Source organism: Haplochromis burtoni, unplaced genomic scaffold (assembly GCF_018398535.1).
Source record: "Haplochromis burtoni strain Fernald_Lab_line unplaced genomic scaffold, NCSU_Asbu1 Contig_278, whole genome shotgun sequence".
Taxonomy (NCBI): Eukaryota; Metazoa; Chordata; class Actinopteri; order Cichliformes; family Cichlidae; genus Haplochromis; species Haplochromis burtoni.
The window spans coordinates 499,156-510,466 of NW_024582639.1; the positions used below are offsets into that span (position 1 = coordinate 499,156).

The 11,311-nt window shown below is 42.5% G+C and overlaps 1 protein-coding gene across 5 annotated transcripts in view; it reads left to right on the forward strand.

Annotated features, from left to right (window-relative positions):
* The first annotated feature begins 2,307 nt into the window (after nucleotides 1–2,307).
* Nucleotides 2,308–11,311, forward strand: part of usp54b (ubiquitin specific peptidase 54b) — a 58,174-nt gene continuing 49,170 nt past the window's right edge. For 2 of the 5 annotated variants that reach the window (XR_317144.2, XM_005943899.2), the window contains exon 1: nucleotides 2,308–2,475. The gene's annotated coding sequence lies outside the window, so the exon portion shown is untranslated. The other 3 variants (XM_005943901.2, XM_005943902.2, XM_005943900.3) reach the window with 3 other exon arrangements.

The window sequence follows — 11,311 nt, forward strand, 5'->3', positions numbered from 1 at the left end:
GATACTGTCATGAACTGAAAGTTCGCCTAAGAAGTGGACCCAAATGCAGACACCAAGAAGCAGAGGAAACTATTTACAAGAGTGTTTACTTGATAGCTGAGATTGTGAGACAGATTAGAAATGGCTACGGGGAAGTGGCAATTGGAAATGAGAAGGGCGGCCCTAGGAAACTGGATCACAGAGGAGGTTATGTCAAGAGACAGAGAGGCAAAAGGGATCCTTTCGCCTCATCCTAATAGACGGAGAGGGAGTTATTGTAGGCTCTGGGGGGGGTCGTCCAAAACGTGGAGACAATTTCCTCTAAACATAGGGGAGCTGCCTCGTTACCTCCATGGAGAGCATAACGAACTAAAGGCAGGTTGCACAGGTTTAAGTAGCTCTCCCGCTGATTGCTTGCAGAAGAGGCCCAGGTGAGATACAGGAAGCTCCACCCCAAAGGGATGGACAGGAAACCAACGGCCACGGGTGGAAAAACCCCAGACACTCCCACAGACTATGACATATATAAACATTTTTTTCAAACTAACCCATCTAATAGTGATTAAAGTTTGTGGTATAGAAAACTACTACATGAGAGAGAATATTCATGCTCAAAACAAACAAGTTATAAATAACAAGATCCCCTGTTAAAACTATTTGAGACTATTCTTTATCCACAATGATCCATCAAAAAGTGAGGTGAGTATATTTACAGTTAACACAAAGTGTCTTCTCAAAACAAAAAATACCAATTTTAAATTATGTATTACATTAATTGGCAAAAAATGTTCCTGAATAAAGTATGTAAGTAAACCACTGTGCAGTTCATTTTTGAGAAGGGGTAAGTGGAGTATAGAAGGAATGTAATGACAGCCATTCCAGTAATTAAGTAAACATTGTAAAGACTTTATGACAAGGACATTGTCCTTGGATAGACCAATCAGGCAGTGAATAATACTTTTAGCTTTTGGATCATTTTATACAGGGAGGCCTTTCTGTACAGAGTTGGCATGTTATTTCCGTGCCTGCATGGGTTCTGTCTCGGTGCTCCGGCTTCCTCCCACAGTCCAGAAACATGTTAAGTTAATTGTTGATTCTAAACTTCCTGTAGATGAAAATTTGATTTGACCATTAATGGTTGTCTTTCTCTGTTGGCCCTGCATAGAATGGTGACCTGTTGAATGTGTACCCCTTCTGTCCCAGGGCAGCTGGCGTAGGCTCCATCAGCCTGCAACCCATAACTGTTTAAGTGGTTATGGATGATTTTGCATAATTGACCAATAGCTATGGGCATGCTACAACAGTAAAAATGTAAAGTAGCATAATTCAGTAATTTCAGTAATGAGAAGCTTTGATGCATGTAGCTTAAAAGAAACACCCAGCCTGCAAAATGTGCAAACTGAAATCACTGTACACAAGATTAGGATCATATTATTTTAGGTATATTAAAAGCACATCTAGGGACAGGCGTTGTAAATTTGATTAGGTTATAAATGATGCCATGTTGTGCAGCAAGGTTCAGGATACTTAACTGTGTAACTGTGCAACACTTATAAGAATTATAACAGGAATGATTTCATCAGTAGAAAATGTGTAAAATTGGAAAAACAACATATGGCTACTGGGAAAAGGAGCATGGGAGTTATATCTAACTCAACAAAAGGCAAATCCCTAGAAATATTTAACTCCACCTTTCTCTGACATGTAGCCTAATATTCCAATACCTTTTACAATAGTATTAAAACACACTACAGCTACTTAATATTTTCATTTGGAGTGACCTCAGTGGTCAGGATTAGAAATTAGTTAGTACATCACACCGACAGGTCAGGGTTGAGCGGTTAGGATACAAAGTCAGAGAGGCAGGACTGAGATGGTCTGGATATGCGCAGAGGATGGATAGCTATTGGCGGGCAAATTCGATTGACCCTCAAGATAAAGATGCCAAACACGAGTAAAACACATCTCTAATCATACATGTTCTTGAAAGACTTCAAACCGTTTTATTTTCTCACGCGCACCTCCCAGTGTCAAACTAAACGGTGTCCACGTGACCTCTCACCTGCTCCACCAGCAGTCCCTGTTAGTGACTCTAAACTGGTGCTGGCACGTCTCCAGCTACAAAAACTAAACAGATGTCCTCTGCGTGTTGCTGCCAGCGGGTCAGATACGAGAGAAAAACAGGGAGATCAAAAACAGGTAAGGGCAGAAGGTGAGCCGTGGGATGACATCATCACCATCCTCACGCTCCACGCGCCTCGTGCCCAGAAGGCGGCGGCATCGGGCTGAGCAAACAGCGTGATAAAAGCGCTACGTCACATATTGGAGCGGAGAGAGCTGGAGGAGATGGCATGGTATCGCGAGAGCGGTGTACCGCGACCGCAGCGCTGGATGGCGCTGATGGGGGCTGGATGCGCCCACGGCTCGCCCTCTCTCCCGTTAAGTCACACGGTAGGACACGCGATCGGACGGAGACTGGCGGCGACAGCAGCCGGGGTGAGTAAAAACCTGCACACTGCGCACCGCACGGGCTGCATCACCGCTACAAAGACCGGGTCGAAACGCATGTGACCGCACCGGACAGAGTAGGTGTGCGTGCGTCTCTCTTTTGATATTTTGAGAGGAGGCAGTCAGAGTGTCAGCCAGATGTGATCACCCCCCACCCCCCACCACCAGATGCGCTCTCGTGACAGTCTCAGAGGATGGCTATCTTTTTCTTCCCCATCACCATAATCTCCATGATTATCATCACTACTTTCATCATCATCATTATCATCATCATCATCAGGAGCAGCAGCAGGGGCGGGATCGGAGCTCGCTCTGTTGCTCTGTCTCGTGTCAGTTTTATTATTTTATCAGGTGGTCTCGGGTCAGTAATTCTCTCTGCGCAGCTGCTCTCCCTCGTGCTGCACGGCGCTCACAGCTTTAATTAGCCTTCCCCATCAAACCAGCCCCGGGTTCGTTTCTCCAGAGTTACAGGTGTTATTGCTCAGGTCGTCCCACTAAGTCCACTCAGGTAAGCTACATGCCACTACTGAGCGCGTGGCTCCTGTGCGCCAGAGCATGTTTTGGCGTTGGCAGTGTTTTTCGTGTACTTGTTGATAGATGGATGACCGAGAGACCGCGGCTTTTTACCGGGACGGATTCACGCTCCGCTGCCATCGCTCGGGGTGGGGGTCTGTAGTGATTTAATGTTGCGGCTTCGAGCTGCGTGATTGATGACTTTGGCCCGCATCAGCGCCGGCCCTCAGCACCGTCACATTATAGAGACGGTGACACAGCCTTCTGCCGCGTGCCTCGCGCACGCACACACGTGAATACCTTAGAAAAAAAAGGGGGAAATAGGGTACAGGCTGCTGGCAGTTCTCCTTGTTTTCCTATAGGCTTGTCATCACGCAGGAGCACGCAGACTTGTTTTTTGTGTGTCTGTTTTGCATTCTGGTGACTCCTGAAGTCCCAACTTCAACAACAACAACCTTGCAGAGATGAGCATTGGTTGAACAGGATGAAGCCTCCACATGAGGAGTTCAGATCCCACTCTCTCTCTTTTTTGTGTCTCTCTCTCTTGCACTCAGAAGCCCACCGTCACCCTCCAAACTGAGCTGAAATGTCGCCTTGACATTTAAGTTGGTCTTTCTCATCAGTTTTTGTTTTCTGGAGATGAAAAGCTCTGCAAGGCTCCAAATTTAGTTGAAGTTAAGGTTAATATAAACATAAGGGTGTATGTATTAATGTCATCCCTGCTTATTTGCTGTCTACTCATGGCCGCTCTCACTATTTCAGTTTAAAAACACCATCTCAAAGCCGTATCCCTATATGCACTGATTTTTCTGTGTTTTTATGACCTGATTGCTTTGATGTTGTATGCTGTGACACACTCCAAGCGGCAGGGATGCAGCGAAAGATAACTCTGACTGTTTTGTCTTTATTGCCCCCGAACACAAAGCCAGAGAGACATGCTGGCTTCCCCTCTGAGAGAATTTACTTTGCTTTGGCATTATTTAAGTACTCAAACTAATCAGGGTGATTTATGTGACTGAGCAGCTTGACATGTGATATGAACATCCTCAGAGCTAAGGCTAAAGGTTTTCTTTCATGCTTGTATTTAACTTTGAGTTTTGGGTCTGTTTTTAGGTTGCCTTTATTAACACTAGGCTCACTGGGCTTTACAGAGCATAGGCCTGTGTGCTGTTGGCGTTTCAGTTAAAGTGTTTCTGCCTCTGTGGTTAGAGTTGGATCAACATGCATGCGATTATAAGAGGATTGAGGTATAAGGAAGAGGAGATTAAAGAGAAGATGAAGGAGGAGAGTAAAGACACGACACGCTTATATTGCATGTCTCCCATGACCTTTACCATCCGCTGGAGTGTTCTTTCTCTCATTTTCCCCATAGTTGTTTGTTCAGCGTAATGTCCCACTTATTCCTCTCCTCTCTTTCTTTTCCCTTCTTTTGCCACTTTTTCTCCAAGTCTGCAGTGCCCTTTTCTATTTTTCTTTTTCTCTTCTTCAATCTCTGCCTTGTCTTTTATGATCTCATCTTTCCTTTCCTTTCCTACTTTTGGTTTCCTTTTCTATCATTGTTTTTCATTTAGTTCCTTTGTTTTCTTTTCTTTTTTGACTTCCTATTCATTTCTTTTCTTTTCCATTTGCTTCATTTCATTCCTCTCCTTCCTTTTCATTAATGTCCTTTGCTTTCTTTTCTTTAACTTCTTAATTTTTCGCCTTTCCTTTCCTTTTTTGATTTTCTTACCTTTCCTCCCCTTTCTTTTCTTTTTCTAATTTTCTTCTTTATCTCCTTTCCTTTCTTTGATTTCCTTATCTTTTCTCTCCTTTCTTTTCATTTACTTACATTGCTTCCTTTTCTTTTTGTCTTCTTCCTGTCCTTTCCATTCCTGTCCTCCATCAACCCTGAATGCCGTTTCTCGTTCTCTTTTCTCTCTCTCACCAAAACCGCAAAAATCGCACATGATTCCCAGAATGCATTGTAAATATTGATGGTTATGTAATAGCCTAAATATTAAGCAAATATTCATCACTCTTCTTATTTTCTACTAATAGGATCGGGTGAGCTCATGTGCACAGCTATAATGGGCCGTGTGTGTGTTTTTGTGCGGGTGCATGCAATTACATGTATTATTTCACATGTAAACTTTAATGTTGCAGAGTGTTATCAGGAAAATAACCTTGAAGCTTTAAAAAAAAAAAACCACGTCTCGGTAATATGCTTACACATGCAGCGACACGTGCTCATACAGTATGTTCATACACACATACACACACACACAAATACACATGAAATACACAAATATAAGTTAAGAGCGGGAAAGAGGGGTGAGAAGGAGAAGCACGGAGGGGAGGATGAACTCTGGGCTCTCCCTATTGTCAGCCGGGGCTATTTGAAGTTACACATAACCCAATTACAGGGAAACCACTGTGTGTGTGTGTGTGTGTGTGTGTGTGCGCGTGTATGTGAGAACATGCATGTGGGGTTTTTTTGGAAACTGAAAGGAAAGAGACAGAGATGAATGGTGGGAGAGAAGTGGAGAGAGTGAATGAAAATGGAAAATAGAGGTCAGTGGAAGAAAGTGAGAAGCAGAGAACAGGAATGAAGTGAATGGAAAGGAGTGAAGAAAGTGCAGCCAAAGGACAAACAAAGGCAGCGTGCAGTTTCTGAAAGATCGAGTCTTTCTTTTACAGCAATATTTAAATATACTTCTCGCCTGTAGGTTTGCTTCAGAGGGAAGAAGACAGCGTCAGAGGCAGGCTATTGTCCTTGGGGACAGTATCAGCTCTTTGTTCAGCTTGCTTGACACCAGTGTCACTGTCACCAAGCCATACTAACCCACAGCAGAGAGGGAGAGAGAGAGAGACAGCAAATAGTGTCAAGTAATACCCTCCCAGTCAGTTTTTAAGATGGGAAATACAACTTAAAAGGAAAAAACATGATAAAATGAGACAGTTTCTGGTTGCCTAGGTAATCATCTAACAATATTTACCATCCTGCCATATCAGTCGGTGGTTTGCTTATGCAAACCGGCAACTGTACGATACATTTGCAGTTATGGGGTGAACATTGTTGACCGTTGGCAGTGCAGACCGTGGGCGAGGTATGAACAGCCTGTTTGTGGGCTACTCTTGGTTGTGTTGTTGCTGGTCTGTCAGCCAGCTGCAGAAGAGCAAAGTTCTAACAGTAAACTAGCTAAAGTGGGACTGAGTGATTAAAAACAGTGAAAAGTGTCCTGGCACTCCCTGAACCTCTTTGGCCCACTTGCCAACCAACCAGCATTCGATCTACGCATAGCCGAGCTACATGCTGTTGGGTTTTTGGAGGACTTCACAGGAGCATGCTTGCGTTGGTTCAAAAGCCCTCTTCATAGGCTCTCATCAAAATGACACAATCGTGGTACTGGAAAACAAGCATATCTTAGGATCCAACCGTTGCTTGATGACGCCAGATACCGCTGACTTTCTGTGATCTCTGGTTGTCATGAATCGCTTCCTCTGCGTTCAACATAAATAAATACCAATATTCACCATCAGTTCCACTTGGGACTTGTCATTCATGTGAATGTAACCATATACTGTATTTAAAAGACAAAGACACTGTGACATCATCTGTTGGTTAGTGAAGTTTCGTTGTGAAGGCCCAAACCGAACACTTTTGTCATTGCCATCTTGGTATTTTAAAACTGAGATAGGATGTTTCTGTGAAACTGAGAGTCACTGCAGGCTCATTTAGTAGAGACTTGTCAGACATAAAGGTAGTCTTGCCAACAAGCTTCCCCTGCTTCATTATATTTTTGTAATCAGAGGAGTCAGCCATGGTAGACAGTTTTAGACCTAAAAATATTCGATTTTTAGGTCTAAAACTGTTTAAGAGGTGCGTGGGTTCTCTGTTAGATTATTTGTTGAGTCTACATTGGCTGTAGAGAGGAATACAAGCTGTCTTTCTGTATTAGCCCTGGGACAGACTGGTGACCTGTCCAGGGTGTACCTTCTTGCTCTATGACATTTGTGAAAGGCCCCAGCCCCCATAGCTCCAAATTGGATAAGTGGAAGAAAATGGATGGATGTTGTTGTTCTGCATCCTTTAAACGTATCACTCAGTCTTACTCTGCAGATGGAGCTCTTTCAGTTCTGACAAAACTGCAAATGTTCAGATTTCCAAGCATTTTAAACACATTTTAAGGACTCGAAATCTTGCTGACTTAAAGCTTGGCCACTCCATCTGTGTAAAATGCGATCACAAGCTTCAGAAGAGCTACTGATGTATAATTTGCTCAGATTGTAGTGCGCTTATTGCTTCCAAGTTTTTGGCAACAGTTTGGGAAAGACACCGCCTGGTTTGAACACGACAATAGCCCTGTTCACAAAGTGAGCTCTATTAATAGTTTTCCTACTTGGGTGTGGAAGAGCCAAACTGGCTCTGTGCACAATCCCAACACCTCTGAGAGAGCTGTGGGCCAGACGTCATCACCCAACAGATACAGACGTCACTGAAGTGGCTGAAAATCTGAAGAGTGGCGGTAATAGCAGTGTAGTAATACCCAGGGTTTTTGAATGTGATGCAGAACAATATCACGACTTTTAATGTTAAATATTAATATATTTAATATTTTGGCCATATTATAACATTTTCTATTATCTGATTTCTCTGGAGGTTGTCGGTATAAACAAAAGGGAGCACACTGCATTTCTGCTTCATAAACTGCTTGTTTTTTAATGTAATTTTACTTGGTTTGATTGTTTTTTCTTGCATGAATTCTTTAAAGATTAAACATACTAAAAAAAAATCCCTCTAAGGACGATTCTCACCTCATTACATGTGAGGTTAAAAAGGCTTGGGGTCCACAGTTTGACTAAAATTACCATCCTGACCTACTCAATAATAAAATAATTTTTATTCCTAATTGGAAAACTAATGAAGCCCAAGTTAGCTGAATAGGGAGGAGGGACATAGAAGTGTTGATATGTCCATTCAGTTTTTCCTGGTCGATACATCATAGCTCACATACTTTGAATGAAACCCAACGGCTATAATACAGACCACAGTGAAGCTGTGGACTTTTTTTCCCAAAGCAAAGAAAGATGGAAAGAAGTCTTAGAACAGGACTGAGATTAGAAGAGAAAATTCAATAAAAGCTTGCTGTATTTGCCATACAGTGTCAAATGTTGACGTGACAGAGCGACAGAATAGCAGATGAACGTAGAGGAATGTTTTTCACCGAATGTTAACATTTATCGCCGCAATATGGATCAAAGACAAGGCTCCACAGTGCACCGGGGACCAAACAGGCATCCATCCATCCGTCAGATTCTGTCCTTGGATAAACTTCTGCAAACCTCCTGCGTATCACTTGATGAGTTGAAGTAAAGCTGAAAAACAGGAAGAAGAGTAAAAGATAGATAAAGGACAGAAGAAGACGAGACAGTTCAAGAGAAAGGGACATCAAAAATATTATTACTGAAAGCAATGTATTATTAACAGCACTAGTGGCAGTAGTGGTAATAGTTTATTAGTTCTAGTGCTAGTATAATGGAGGCTGGCATTGATGGAGCCACTACACAGGTCTACATGGGACAGTGGACAGCTGTGTGCGTTCAGGTGTCATTCATCAACAGCGTTGATACTAGTTGAACAGAACAGAAGATTTCAATAGAGTTAAACGACTATTAAATCAATTTTTTCATTCATCAAAAGTGTTTTTTATTCACCTTGATTGTTTTGGTGTGAGTTACCCAGTTTTTGAGATAGAAATGAATGCCTTCTCGTGTATATGATGGGAGCAGATGGCCTTTTCCTTGCAGTTCTCAAAAAATAGGAGTGAACTGTTCCTTTAATTGAATGGATGATGAATATCATTCAAGTAGCTACACAGAGAAAAGATCTAGTACAATAATTGCGCTCCTACATCATTGTGTGCTTTGAAGGCATTTGTTTAAGCTCAGCTTTCTTAAGTTTATTTTAATCACATTTGCCGTTGCAACACCTTGATACTTTTCTTTTTAGCCACTCTGAATCTTTGGCATGCAGAGAAATTCATGGTCGACTTCTTGATGATAGTGAGGCATCCAGGATCAGTGGCTACAAAGCAAGTGCGACTCATCACCCCTCTGCCTCTGTGCATGACAGGTGCTTTGACATTTTCGCACTGATATGCTGTGTTTGGTTTTCACCAAACAGTGCTGTGCATTATGGCCAAAGATATTAACTCTGGTTTTGTCTTTCCAGAAGACAGTGTTCTTGAAGTTTTGCGGCTTGTTCAGATACATCTTTACAAACCAAAGTTGTTCTGCCATATTCTTTTTAGAGAAAAGATATTTTCTCCTGGAAACCTGTTATTTTGCAGATTCTCTGAGAATTGCACAGTCAGACTTCGGGGTCCACTCCTGCCAACTGTCTTGAATGGCTTCCAGTTGTGGATAAACTTTAAGGAGAATGGTGGACTTTAAATTGTTTTCTAATGGCCTTACGACGCTTCCCACATTGATAGGTAGCGCTTAGGACTTAGTTCTTTAAGCTCATTACTGATGTCTTTGCCCCATACCTTTGTGTTAACACACACCTTTATGCTCCAGACCTGTAAACTGCCAAAACTTCAGCTTTTATAAAGGTCGTCACACTTGCTAAAGATCAGCACCGCTATTATCAACACCAGCATCTACTTTCTATGGAAGCAGTAAGGGTGTACTTACTTTTTCTCTCTGCAATCCTGTGGAAATGACTGTGGTGAGAAACTGGCTTTTGCAGATTGTTGTTAGACATCAGAATGAAGTACAAGTTGATCATTGTGGTGAGTAATCACCCTGTAAGACACAGGCAGCTGGCTTAGGTCATGCCAACTGCTAATGCTGTAATGATGTTCCTGCCTACAACAGGTCAGTGAACAACAATATCAGCTAAATGTCAGGCACATGCACTAGAAAATGTTGAAGCAACTTATACATCCGAATCCTCCTTTAGGGAGAGATTTACTAAACAAGGCAAAATAGCATGTGAGTGTGATTCCCAAATAGCACTCATAGGTGGGGTTACTTTTATGGGTAATTTATAAAAGCTACTGTTTTCTAAACCCAGCTGCAGACAATTCATCTCAATATGAAGCACAAAAAATAAGATATGCCATTTTGTGGCATTAAATATTGGTGCAATTAGCAGAATTGCGTGTCGCAAATCTTAATAAATCATTTTGCACTCTTCAGTTAAATGTTGTCCTCTCTAAGTTTTGTGCCTTGAGAAAAGAACTCCCAGAAATACATATGCAACAGGGTCAGTTACAAAAATCTTCCCACCTCTTACATGCAGCCTTGCCACTTTTCACAGCAGAACCCAACTTGCGGTGCTGCAGCAGGAAATCTGGCCCTTAGTTTTCTCTCAGACTGCAGCAGAACCCGTTGCTGATCCTCAGCTTCTGAAATGCTCTGTAAATGTAAAATGGATGCTAATGCACTACTTAAGAAAAAGCTTCGCTGAAAAGTTATTAAATTTAGAAATCTGCAACCTTACCACAACACCACTGAGAAATGTAGTTAAATTATTAGTAGAGCACTACAGCCCACGCTGCTTATTTGTATCAGAAGCTGGCAGAGATGGATATCTGAAAATGACTACTGACTGCTGAGAAAAGGTGACTGCTCACTCTGTGACAACTGCCTCATGCTCAAAGCCAGGTTGCGCTGACTTCCACCAAGTTGATAAGGCGGACATGAGGTCACAGGTTAGTGTCTTGGTGCATGACACAAAGAGTGTCCTCACCTCAACATCACACGTGGAAAATCTCCTCCATCTGTCTGTGCTGTATCCACAGGTCCTGGTTTCCTTATGCCTGCCAGTGCGGGGTCAGGGAATTTGAATGACTTGTGCCTTGACTCACTCTGGCTTCCAGGAAGTCTCTAGCATCAATACACATCATCATCATCACTTGCCAGCCCCATGTGTGAGTGTGTGTGTGTGTGTGTGTGAGTGTGTGTGCGCTATCTCAACCAGTGCAGCACAGTGTGTCTCTCTGTAAAATCACATGGTTCGGCTTTTCCCCCGCGTGCCTGCTGCTTGGCCTATTTCCATGGTAACTAGCCGAAGATGTGGGGACACACAAACGCATGAGCACACACACACACACACACACACACACACACACACACACACACACACACACACACACACACACACACAAATATAGAAGTAGCCCAGAAGTGACAGCCTGTTGATTTCTATTAGTCTGCAACTCTTCTTACTTGCAGCTGAGTCACTAAAGATAAACGCACAATAGAGAGTTTCCCATATTTTACTTCACTATTTGGTAACTGAGTTTAGCATTCATTTTATTTTTTT